This window comes from Stenella coeruleoalba (genome assembly GCF_951394435.1).
Source record: "Stenella coeruleoalba genome assembly, contig: scaffold_273, whole genome shotgun sequence".
Taxonomy (NCBI): Eukaryota; Metazoa; Chordata; class Mammalia; order Artiodactyla; family Delphinidae; genus Stenella; species Stenella coeruleoalba.
Window position 1 is genome coordinate 326,746 of NW_027646251.1, and position 13,318 is coordinate 340,063.

Sequence of the window (13,318 nt, forward strand, 5' to 3'; positions counted from 1 at the left end):
TTCACTTTCTGCGATGTTGAACTTGTACTGTAAACGAGGTTCTTGTAAACAGAGCCGTTCCAAACTTTGGGGTGGCTGTGTCTTTTTGATTTTAATTTCCCTAAGCTATAGGACCATAAGTGGAAGTGCCCTAGACTCTGTTGCTTTGTTTTTTAGATGTTTCAGGAAACACCATACACTTCTCCCAAGTGTCTGTTGGCAATTTACATCCCGCCCATCAGCATAACAAGGCTCCCAGTTCTCAATGACCTGTTGCCTTTCTGGATTTTACACTTTTTTCAGATGGCCCTTTTGACCGGGGGGAAGTGAGACTTCATTGTAGTGCAGATTTCCTTTGCAAGCTTGCTTGGTTGGCCAAAAAGGGCGTATGCGTTTTTTCCTGAATATATTCAGGAAAAAACGCATACGCCCTTTTTGGCCAAGTGCATCATTGTGGACGTTCTGCCTCTTTTCCTATGCTTTCAATGCAATTCCAGTCTACCTCCTGAAATCGGTTTCCTGCAATTCTGCCCCGCTTTCAAGTCCTCTTGGCAGCCTTACTTCAGTCTATTTTTGGACGATAGCTGTCATTTACAACTCTGCAGGTTTGTGAATTACAGTGCCCCTGAGCTCCTTTCTTCAACTTGCTTTCTTGTGACCTGGCCGCAACACCGCAGGATGGCTTCAGGCCCTAATCTGGTTCCGGCACGGCACGCTGGGCCTTTGATTATTTCCTTCTCCTGGTGGGAAATGAGAGTTAAATTTGCCCGTCCAGACACCTCCAGCTAGTCTCTCATTGGTTCTCGCTATTCCTGTTCATCTTTCCCAGAAATTGCAAACTGGGCCAAACAGGAGGTTAAAGGCGCTGACTCTCCAAGTGGGGAGAGTGTTAGTAAAGCGTCTGGAATGTTGCACCCGAGTACCAGGGGAGGAAAACTGAGACATATTTGAACACGTCTCCCGATCACATGCTTGATCATACTCTAGGTTCCACATGCATGTTTTAGCTGAAAGAAGAATACCTAAAACCTGGAGAGTTAAGACCCGTGTAATGGGTACCATGCAATATGACTTCAAAGGGTCTTCATTTGCTCACCAAACCTCTCCAATCCTATCACTGCTGCGTTTATGCCCCTGTACACATGCTTGATTCTCTTTGGGAGACATAGCAATCCATAGGTTTTAAGATACTTACTAGTTAAGTACATTCTTAGGCGTTTAATATGCGGTGTTGAGTCCATTTCGTTGAGCAAGGAGTAGCTCTTGTCTATTCCATATTTGGCTTAAGGAACTTTATCTGTGCTCATTTCAATCTGTGGTTTTATGCAGCACCCCAACTCACCTTTACCCTTAAGCAAGAATAAGTTGGTTTTGTAAATTTGAGACCCTGTTCTGTTCTGTAATTCAGTTCCTGTGTAGCCAAGTTTACATTCCGTGTATTACTGATATCTTATGATGTTTCTTTTTCTGTGTGACTTATTTCAGTTAGAATCATCATACCTGAATCCACTCACTGTGCTGCTAAGGGCCTGATGACACAGATTTCATTGCTGAGTGATATTGCTTTGTAAGTAAATACCACAACTTCTTTATCCATTTTTCACTTTCTGCGATGTTGAACTTGTACTGTAAACGAGGTTCTTGTAAACAGAGCCGTTCCAAACTTTGGGGTGGCTGTGTCTTTTTGATTTTAATTTCCCTAAGCTATAGGACCATAAGTGGAAGTGCCCTAGGTTCTGTTGCTTTGTTTTTTAGATGTTTCAGGAAACACCATACACTTCTCCCGAGTGGTTGTTGGCAATTTACATCCCGCCCATCAGCATAACAAGGCTCCCAGTTCTCCATGGCCTGTCCTGCCTTTCTGGATTTTACACTTTTTTCAGATGGCCCTTTTGACCGGGGGGAAGTGAGACTTCATTGTAGTGCAGATTTCCTTTGCAAGCTTGCTTGGTTGGCCAAAAAGGGCGTATGCGTTTTTTCCTGAATATATTCAGGAAAAAACGCATACGCCCTTTTTGGCCAAGTGCATCATTGTGGACGTTCTGCCTCTTTTCCTATGCTTTCAATGCAATTCCAGTCTACCTCCTGAAATCGGTTTCCTGCAATTCTGCCCCGCTTTCAAGTCCTCTTGGCAGCCTTACTTCAGTCTATTTTTGGACGATAGCTGTCATTTATAACTCTGCAGGTTTGTGAATTACAGTGCCCCTGAGCTCCTTTCTTCAACTTGCTTTCTTGTGACCTGGCCGCAACACCGCAGGATGGCTTCAGGCCCTAATCTGGTTCCGGCACGGCACGCTGAACCTATGGTTATTTCCTTTTCCTGGTGGGAAATGAGAGTTAAATTTGCCCGTCCAGACACCTCCAGCTAGTCTCTCATTGGTTCTCGCTATTCCTGTTCATCTTCCGCAGAAATTGCAAACTGGGCCAAACAGGCGGTTAAAGGCGCTGACTCTCCAAGTGGGGAGAGTGTTAGTAAAGCGTCTGGAATGTTGCACCCGAGTACCAGGGGAGGAAAACTGAGACATATTTGAACACGTCTCCCGATCAGATGGTTGATCATACTCTAGGTTCCACATGCATGTTTTAGCTGAAGGAAGAATACCTTAAACCTGGGTAGTTGAAACCCGTGGAATGGGTACCATGCAATATGACTTCAAAGGGTCTTCATTTGCTCACCGAACCTCTCCAATCCTATCACTGCTGCGTTTATGCCCCTGTACACATGCTTGATTCTCTTTCGGAGACATAGCAATCCATAGGTTTTAAGATACTTACAAGTCAGGTACATTCTTAGGCGTTTAATATGGGGTGTTGAGTCCATTTCGTTGAGCAAGGAGTAGCTCTTATCTATTCCATATTTGGCTTAAGGAACTTTATCTGTGCTCATTTCAATCTCTGGTTTTATGCAGCACCCCAACTCACCTTTACCCTTAAGCAAGCATAAGTTGTTTTTCTAAATTTGAGACCCTGTTCTGTTCTGTAATTCAGTTCCTGTGTAGCCAAGTTTCCATTCCATGTATTACTGATATCTTATGATGTTTCTTTTTCTGTGTGACTTATTTCAGTTAGAATCATCGTACCTGAATCTACTCATTATGCTGCTACGGGCCTGATGACATAGATTTCATTGCTGAGTGATACTGCATTGTACGTAAGTACCACAAGTACTTTATCCATTTTTCACTTTCTGCGATGTTGAACTTGTACTGTAAACGAGGTTCTTGTAAACAGAGCCGTTCCAAACTTTGGGGTGGCTGTGTCTTTTTGATTTTAATTTCCCTAAGCTATAGGACCATAAGTGGAAGTGCCCTAGACTCTGTTGCTTTGTTTTTTAGATGTTTCAGGAAACACCATACACTTCTCCCAAGTGTCTGTTGGCAATTTACATCCCGCCCATCAGCATAACAAGGCTCCCAGTTCTCAATGACCTGTTGCCATTCTGGATTTTACACTTTTTTCAGATGGCCCTTTTGACCGGGGGGAAGTGAGACTTCATTGTAGTGCAGATTTCCTTTGCAAGCTTGCTTGGTTGGCCAAAAAGGGCGTATGCGTTTTTTCCTGAATATATTCAGGAAAAAACGCATACGCCCTTTTTGGCCAAGTGCATCATTGTGGACGTTCTGCCTCTTTTCCTATGCTTTCAATGCAATTCCAGTCTACCTCCTGAAATCGGTTTCCTGCAATTCTGCCCCGCTTTCAAGTCCTCTTGGCAGCCTTACTTCAGTCTATTTTTGGACGATAGCTGTCATTTATAACTCTGCAGGTTTGTGAATTACAGTGCCCCTGAGCTCCTTTCTTCAATTTGCTTTCTTGTGACCTGGCCGCAACACCGCAGGATGGCTTCAGGCCCTAATCTGGTTCCGGCACGGCACGCTGGGCCTTTGATTATTTCCTTCTCCTGGTGGGAAATGAGAGTTAAATTTGCCCGTCCAGACACCTCCAGCTAGTCTCTCATTGGTTCTCGCTATTCCTGTTCATCTTTCCCAGAAATTGCAAACTGGGCCAAACAGGAGGTTAAAGGCGCTGACTCTCCAAGTGGGGAGAGTGTTAGTAAAGCGTCTGGAATGTTGCACCCGAGTACCAGGGGAGGAAAATTGAGACATATTTGAACACGTCTCCCGTTCACATGGTTGATCATACTTGTGTTCCACATGCATGTTTTAGCTGAAGGAAGAATACCTTAAACCTGGAGAGTTAAGACCCGTGTAATGGGTACCATGCAATATGACTTCAAAGGGTCTTCATTTGCTCACCAAACCTCTCCAATCCTATCACTGCTGCGTTTATGCCCCTGTACACATGCTTGATTCTCTTTCGGAGACATAGCAATCCATAGGTTTTAAGATACTTACTAGTTAAGTACATTCTTAGGCGTTTAATATGCGGTGTTGAGTCCATTTCGTTGAGCAAGGAGTAGCTCTTGTCTATTCCATATTTGGCTTAAGGAACTTTATCTGTGCTCATTTCAATCTCTGGTTTTATGCAGCACCCCAACTCACCTTTACCCTTAAGCAAGAATAAGTTGGTTTTGTAAATTTGAGACCCTGTTCTGTTCTGTAATTCAGTTCCTGTGTAGCCAAGTTTACATTCCGTGTATTACTGATATCTTATGATGTTTCTTTTTCTGTGTGACTTATTTCAGTTAGAATCATCATACCTGAATCCACTCACTGTGCTGCTAAGGGCCTGATGACACAGATTTCATTGCTGAGTGATATTGCTTTTTAAGTAAATACCACAACTTCTTTATCCATTTTTCACTTTCTGCGATGTTGAACTTGTACTGTAAACGAGGTTCTTGTAAACAGAGCCGTTCCAAACTTTGGGGTGGCTGTGTCTTTTTGATTTTAATTTCCCTAAGCTATAGGACCATAAGTGGAAGTGCCCTAGGTTCTGTTGCTTTGTTTTTTAGATGTTTCAGGAAACACCATACACTTCTCCCGAGTGGTTGTTGGCAATTTACATCCCGCCCATCAGCATAACAAGGCTCCCAGTTCTCCATGGCCTGTCCTGCCTTTCTGGATTTTACACTTTTTTCAGATGGCCCTTTTGACCGGGGGGAAGTGAGACTTCATTGTAGTGCAGATTTCCTTTGCAAGCTTGCTTGGTTGGCCAAAAAGGGCGTATGCGTTTTTTCCTGAATATATTCAGGAAAAAACGCATACGCCCTTTTTGGCCAAGTGCATCATTGTGGACGTTCTGCCTCTTTTCCTATGCTTTCAATGCAATTCCAGTCTACCTCCTGAAATCGGTTTCCTGCAATTCTGCCCCGCTTTCAAGTCCTCTTGGCAGCCTTACTTCAGTCTATTTTTGGACGATAGCTGTCATTTATAACTCTGCAGGTTTGTGAATTACAGTGCCCCTGAGCTCCTTTCTTCAACTTGCTTTCTTGTGACCTGGCCGCAACACCGCAGGATGGCTTCAGGCCCTAATCTGGTTCCGGCACGGCACGCTGAACCTTTGGTTATTTCCTTTTCCTGGTGGGAAATGAGAGTTAAATTTGCCCGTCCAGACACCTCCAGCTAGTCTCTCATTGGTTCTCGCTATTCCTGTTCATCTTCCGCAGAAATTGCAAACTGGGCCAAACAGGCGGTTAAAGGCGCTGACTCTCCAAGTGGGGAGAGTGTTAGTAAAGCGTCTGGAATGTTGCACCCGAGTACCAGGGGAGGAAAACTGAGACATATTTGAACACGTCTCCCGATCAGATGGTTGATCATACTCTAGGTTCCACATGTATGTTTTAGCTGAAGGAAGAATACCTTAAACCTGGGTAGTTGAAACCCGTGGAATGGGTACCATGCAATATGACTTCAAAGGGTCTTCATTTGCTCACCGAACCTCTCCAATCCTATCACTGCTGCGTTTATGCCCCTGTACACATGCTTGATTCTCTTTTGGAGACATAGCAATCCATAGGTTTTAAGATACTTACAAGTCAGGTACATTCTTAGGCGTTTAATATGGGGTGTTGAGTCCATTTCGTTGAGCAAGGAGTAGCTCTTATCTATTCCATATTTGGCTTAAGGAACTTTATCTGTGCTCATTTCAATCTCTGGTTTTATGCAGCACCCCAACTCACCTTTACCCTTAAGCAAGCATAAGTTGTTTTTCTAAATTTGAGACCCTGTTCTGTTCTGTAATTCAGTTCCTGTGTAGCCAAGTTTCCATTCCATGTATTACTGATATCTTATGATGTTTCTTTTTCTGTGTGACTTATTTCAGTTAGAATCATCATACCTGAATCCACTCATTGTGCTGCTAAGGACCTGATGACATAGATTTCATTGCTGAGTGATATTGCTTTGTAAGTGAATACCACAACTTCTTTATCCATTTTTCACTTTCTGCGATGTTGAACTTGTACTGTACACGAGGTTCTTGTAAACAGAGCCGTTCCAAACTTTGGGGTGGCTGTGTCTTTTTGATTTTAATTTCCCTAAGCTATAGGACCATAAGTGGAAGTGCCCTAGGCTCTGTTGCTTTGTTTTTTAAATGTTTCAGGAAACACCATACACTTCTCCCAAGTGTCTGTTGGCAATTTACATCCCGCCCATCAGCATAACAAGGCTCCCAGTTCTCCATGGCCTGTTGCCTTTCTGGATTTTACACTTTTTTCAGATGGCCCTTTTGACCGGGGGGAAGTGAGATTTCATTGTACTGCAGATTTCCTTTGCAAGCTTGCTTGGTTGGCCAAAAAGTGCGTATGCGTTTTTTCCTGAATATATTCAGGAAAAAACGCATACGCCTTTTTTGGCGAAGTGCATCATTGTGGACGTTCTGCCTCTTTTCCTATGCTTTCAATGCAATTCCAGTCTACCTCCTGAAATCGGTTTCCTGCAATTCTGACCCGCTTTCAAGTCCTCTTGGCAGCCTTACTTCAGTGTATTTTTGGACGATAGCTGTCATCTATAACTCTGCAGGTTTGTGAATTACAGTGCCCCTGAGCTCCTTTCTTCAACTCGCTTTCTTGTGACCTGGCCGCAACACCGCAGGATGGCTTCAGGCCCTTATCTGGTTCCGGCCCGGCATGCTGAGCCTTTGGTTAATTCCTCTTCCTGGTGGGAAATGAGAGTTAAATTTGCCCGTCCAGACACCTCCAGCTAGCCTCTCATTCGTTCTCGCTATTCCTGTTCATCTTCCGCAGAAATTGCAAACTGGGCCAAACAGGAGGTTAAAGGGACTGACTCTCCAAGTGGGGGAGAGTGTTAGTAAAGCGTCTGGAATGTTGCACCCGAGTACCAGGGGAGGAAAACTGAGACATATTTGAACACGTCTCCCGATCACATGGTTGATCATACTCTAGGTTCCACATGCATGTTTTAGCTGAAGGAATCATACCTTAAACCTCGGTAGTTGAAACCCGTGGAATGGGTACCATGCAATATGACTTCAAAGGGTCTTCATTTGCTCACCGAACCTCTGCAATCCTATCACTGCTGCGTTTATGCCCCTGTACACATGCTTGATTCTCTTTCGGAGACATAGCAATCCATAGGTTTTAAGATACTTACTAGTCAGGTACATTCTTAGGCGTTTAATATGGGGTGTTGAGTCCATTTCGTTGAGCAAGGAGTAGCTCTAGTCTATTCCATATTTGGCTTAAGGAACTTTATCTGTGCTCATTTCAATCTCTGGTTTTATGCAGCACCCCAACTCACCTTTCCCCTTAAGCAAGCATAAGTTGGTTTTCTAAATTTGAGACCCTGTTCTGTTCTGTAATTCAGTTCCTGTGTAGCCAAGTTTACATTCCGTGTATTACAGATATCTTATGATGTTTCTTTTTCTGTGTGACTTACTTCAGTTAGAATCATCATACCTGAATCCACTCATTGTGCTGCTAAGGGCCTGATGACACAGATTTCATTGCTGAGTGATATTGCTTTGTAAGTAAATACCACAACTTCTTTATCCATTTTTCACTTTCTGCGATGTTGAACTTGTACTGTAAACGAGGTTCTTGTAAACAGAGCCGTTCCAAACTTTGGGGTGGCTGTGTCTTTTTGATTTTAATTTCCCTAAGCTATAGGACCATAAGTGGAAGTGCCCTAGGTTCTGTTGCTTTGTTTTTTAGATGTTTCAGGAAACACCATACACTTCTCCCGAGTGGTTGTTGGCAATTTACATCCCGCCCATCAGCATAACAAGGCTCCCAGTTCTCCATGGCCTGTCCTGCCTTTCTGGATTTTACACTTTTTTCAGATGGCCCTTTTGACCGGGGGGAAGTGAGACTTCATTGTAGTGCAGATTTCCTTTGCAAGCTTGCTTGGTTGGCCAAAAAGGGCGTATGCGTTTTTTCCTGAATATATTCAGGAAAAAACGCATACGCCCTTTTTGGCCAAGTGCATCATTGTGGACGTTCTGCCTCTTTTCCTATGCTTTCAATGCAATTCCAGTCTACCTCCTGAAATCGGTTTCCTGCAATTCTGCCCCGCTTTCAAGTCCTCTTGGCAGCCTTACTTCAGTTTATTTTTGGACGATAGCTGTCATTTAGAACTCTGCAGGTTTGTGAATTACAGTACCCCTGAGCTCCTTTCTTCAACTCGCTTTCTTTTGAGCTGGCCGCAACACCGCAGGATGGCTTCAGGCCCTAATCTGGTTCCGGTACGGCACGCTGAGCCTTTGGTTATTTCCTCTTCCTGGTGGGAAATGAGAGTTAAATTTGCCCGTCCAGACAGCTCCAGCTAGCCTCTCATTGGTTCTCGCTATTCCTGTTCATCTTCCGCAGAAATTGCAAACTGGGCCAAACAGTAGGTTAAAGGCGCTGACTCTCAAAGTGGGGAGAGTGTTAGTAAAGTGTCTGGAATGTTGCACCCGAGTACCAGGGGAGGAAAACTGAGACATATTTGAACACGTCTCCCGTTCACATGGTTGATCATACTTGGGTTCCACATGCATGTTTTAGCTGAAGGAAGAATACCTTAAACCTGGAGAGTTGAGACCCGTGGAATGGGTACCATGCAATATGACTTCAAAGGGTCTTCATTTGCTCACCGAACCTCTCCAATCCTATCACTGCTGCGTTTATGCCCCTGTACACATGCTTGATTCTCTTTTGGAGACATAGCAATCCATAGGTTTTACGATACTTACTAGTCAGGTACATTCTTAGGCGTTTAATATGCGGTGTTGAGTCCATTTCGTTGAGCAAGGAGTAGCTCTTGTCTATTCCATATTTGACTTAAGGAACTTTATCTGTGCTCATTTCAATCTCTGGTTTTATGCAGCACCCCAACTCACCTTTCCCCTTAAGCAAGCATAAGTTGGTTTTCTAAATTTGAGACCCTGTTCTGTTCTGTAATTCAGTTCCTGTGTAGCCAAGTTTACATTCCGTGTATTAGTGATATCTTATGATGTTTCTTTTTCTGTGTGACTTATTTCAGTTAGAATCATCGTACCTGAATCTACTCATTATGCTGCTACGGGCCTGATGACATAGATTTCATTGCTGAGTGATACTGCATTGTACGTAAGTACCACAAGTTCTTTATCCATTTTTCACTTTCTGCGATGTTGAACTTGTACTGTAAACGAGGTTCTTGTAAACAGAGCCGTTCCAAACTTTGGGGTGGCTGTGTCTTTTTGATTTTAATTTCCCTAAGCTATAGGACCATAAGTGGAAGTGCCCTAGGCTCTGTTGCTTTGTTTTTTATATGTTTCAGGAAACACCATACATTTCTCCCAAGTGTCTGTTGGCAATTTACATCCCACCCATCAGCATAACAAGGCTCCCAGTTCTCAATGGCCTGTTGCCTTTCTGGATTTTACACTTTTTTCAGATGGCCCTTTTGACCGGGGGGAAGTGAGACTTCATTGTAGTGCAGATTTCCTTTGCAAGCTTGCTTGGTTGGCCAAAAAGTGCGTATGCGTTTTTTCCTGAATATATTCAGGAAAAAACGCATACGCCCTTTTTGGCCAAGTGCATCATTGTGGACGTTCTGCCTCTTTTCCTATGCTTTCAATGCAATTCCAGTCTACCTCCTGAAATCGGTTTCCTGCAATTCTGCCCCGCTTTCAAGTCCTCTTGGCAGCCTTACTTCAGTTTATTTTTGGACGATAGCTGTCATTTATAACTCTGCAGGTTTGTGAATTACAGTACCCCTGAGCTCCTTTCTTCAACTCGCTTTCTTTTGAGCTGGCCGCAACACCGCAGGATGGCTTCAGGCCCTAATCTGGTTCCGGTACGGCACGCTGAGCCTTTGGTTATTTCCTCTTCCTGGTGGGAAATGAGAGTTAAATTTGCCCGTCCAGACAGCTCCAGCTAGCCTCTCATTGGTTCTCGCTATTCCTGTTCATCTTCCGCAGAAATTGTAAACTGGGCCAAACAGTAGGTTAAAGGCGCTGACTCTCAAAGTGGGGAGAGTGTTAGTAAAGCGTCTGGAATGTTGCACCCGAGTACCAGGGGAGGAAAACTGAGACATATTTGAACACGTCTCCCGTTCACATGGTTGATCATACTTGGGTTCCACATGCATGTTTTAGCTGAAGGAAGAATACCTTAAACCTGGAGAGTTGAGACCCGTGTAATGGGTACCATGCAATATGACTTCAAAGGGTCTTCATTTGCTCACCGAACATCTCCAATCCTATCACTGCTGCGTTTATGCCCCTGTACACATGCCTGATTCTCTTTTGGAGACATAGCAATCCATAGGTTTTACGATACTTACTAGTCAGGTACATTCTTAGGCGTTTAATATGCGGTGTTGAGTCCATTTCGTTGAGCAAGGAGTAGCTCTTGTCTATTCCATATTTGACTTAAGGAACTTTATCTGTGCTCATTTCAATCTCTGGTTTTATGCAGCACCCCAACTCACCTTTCCCCTTAAGCAAGCATAAGTTGGTTTTCTAAATTTGAGACCCTGTTCTGTTCTGTAATTCAGTTCCTGTGTAGCCAAGTTTACATTCCGTGTATTAGTGATATCTTATGATGTTTCTTTTTCTGTGTGACTTATTTCAGTTAGAATCATCGTACCTGAATCTACTCATTATGCTGCTACGGGCCTGATGACATAGATTTCATTGCTGAGTGATACTGCATTGTACGTAAGTACCACAAGTTCTTTATCCATTTTTCACTTTCTGCGATGTTGAACTTGTACTGTAAACGAGGTTCTTGTAAACAGAGCCGTTCCAAACTTTGGGGTGGCTGTGTCTTTTTGATTTTAATTTCCCTAAGCTATAGGACCATAAGTAGAAGTGCCCTAGGCTCTGTTGCTTTGTTTTTTATATGTTTCAGGAAACACCATACATTTCTCCCAAGTGTCTGTTGGCAATTTACATCCCACCCATCAGCATAACAAGGCTCCCAGTTCTCAATGGCCTGTTTCCTTTCTGGATTTTACACTTTTTTCAGATGGCCCTTTTGACCGGGGGGAAGTGAGACTTCATTGTAGTGCAGATTTCCTTTGCAAGCTTGCTTGGTTGGCCAAAAAGTGCGTATGCGTTTTTTCCTGAATATATTCAGGAAAAAACGCATACGCCCTTTTTGGCCAAGTGCATCATTGTGGACGTTCTGCCTCTTTTCCTATGCTTTCAATGCAATTCCAGTCTACCTCCTGAAATCGGTTTCCTGCAATTCTGCCCCACTTTCAAGTCCTCTTGGCAGCCTTACTTCAGTCTATTTTTGGACGATAGCTGTCATTTATAACTCTGCAGGTTTGTGAATTACAGTGCCCCTGAGCTCCTTTCTTCAACTCGCTTTCTTGTGACCTGGCCGCAACACCGCAGGATGGCTTCAGGCCCTAATCTGGTTCCGGCACGGCACGCTGAGCCTTTGGTTAATTCCTCTTCCTGGTGGGAAATGAGAGTTAAATTTGCCCGTCCAGACACCTCCAGCTAGTCTCTCATTGGTTCTCGCTATTCCTGTTCATCTTCCGCAGAAATTGCAAACTGGGCCAAACAGGAGGTTAAAGGGACTGACTCTCCAGGTCGGGAGAGTGTTAGTAAAGCGTCTGGAATGTTGCACCCGAGTACCAGGGGAGGAAAACTGAGACATATTTGAACACGTCTCCCGATCACATGGTTGATCATACTCTAGGTTCCACATGCATGTTTTAGCTGAAGGAAGAATACCTTAAACCTGGGTAGTTGAAACCCGTGGAATGGGTACCATGCAATATGACTTCAAAGGGTCTTCATTTGCTCACCGAACCTCTCCAATCCTATCACTGCTGCGTTTATGCCCCTGTACACATGCTTGATTCTCTTTCGGAGACATAGCAATCCATAGGTTTTAAGATACTTACTAGTCAGGAACATTCTTAGGCGTTTAATATGGGGTGATGAGTCCATTTCATTGAGCATGGAGTAGCTCTTGTCTATTCCATATTTGGCTTAAGGAACTTTATCTGTGCTCATTTCAATCTCTGGTTTTATGCAGCACCCCAACTCACCTTTACCCTTAAGCAAGAATAAGTTGGTTTTCTAAATTTGAGACCCTGTTCTGTTCTGTAATTCAGTTCCTGTGTAGCCAAGTTTACATTCCGTGTATTACTGATATCTTATGATGTTTCTTTTTCTGTGTGACTTATTTCAGTTAGAATCATCATACCTGAATCCACTCACTGTGCTGCTAAGGGCCTGATGACACAGATTTCATTGCTGAGTGATATTGCTTTGTAAGTAAATACCACAACTACTTTATCCATTTTTCACTTTCTGCGATGTTGAACTTGTACTGTAAACGAGGTTCTTGTAAACAGAGCCGTTCCAAACTTTGGGGTGGCTGTGTCTTTTTGATTTTAATTTCCCTAAGCTATAGGACCATAAGTGGAAGTGCCCTAGGTTCTGTTGCTTTGTTTTTTAGATGTTTCAGGAAACACCATACACTTCTCCCGAGTGGTTGTTGGCAATTTACATCCCGCCCATCAGCATAACAAGGCTCCCAGTTCTCCATGGCCTGTCCTGCCTTTCTGGATTTTACACTTTTTTCAGATGGCCCTTTTGACCGGGGGGAAGTGAGACTTCATTGTAGTGCAGATTTCCTTTGCAAGCTTGCTTGGTTGGCCAAAAAGGGCGTATGCGTTTTTTCCTGAATATATTCAGGAAAAAACGCATACGCCCTTTTTGGCCAAGTGCATCATTGTGGACGTTCTGCCTCTTTTCCTATGCTTTCAATGCAATTCCAGTCTACCTCCTGAAATCGGTTTCCTGCAATTCTGCCCCGCTTTCAAGTCCTCTTGGCAGCCTTACTTCAGTCTATTTTTGGACGATAGCTGTCATTTATAACTCTGCAGGTTTGTGAATTACAGTGCCCCTGAGCTCCTTTCTTCAACTCGCTTTCTTGTGACCTGGCCGCAACACCGCAGGATGGCTTCAGGCCCTAATCTGGTTCCGGCAC

The 13,318-nt window shown here is 43.7% G+C and overlaps 1 long non-coding RNA gene across 1 annotated transcript; it reads left to right on the plus strand.

Annotated features, from left to right (window-relative positions):
• The first annotated feature begins 1,464 nt into the window (after positions 1-1,464).
• LOC307181239 lies at positions 1,465-12,730 on the plus strand. Its single transcript, XR_013826196.1, has 3 exons — positions 1,465-1,546; positions 4,622-4,707; positions 12,519-12,730. It is a non-coding gene; the product is annotated as an uncharacterized lncRNA (long non-coding RNA).
• Positions 12,731-13,318: the final 588 nt, after the last annotated feature.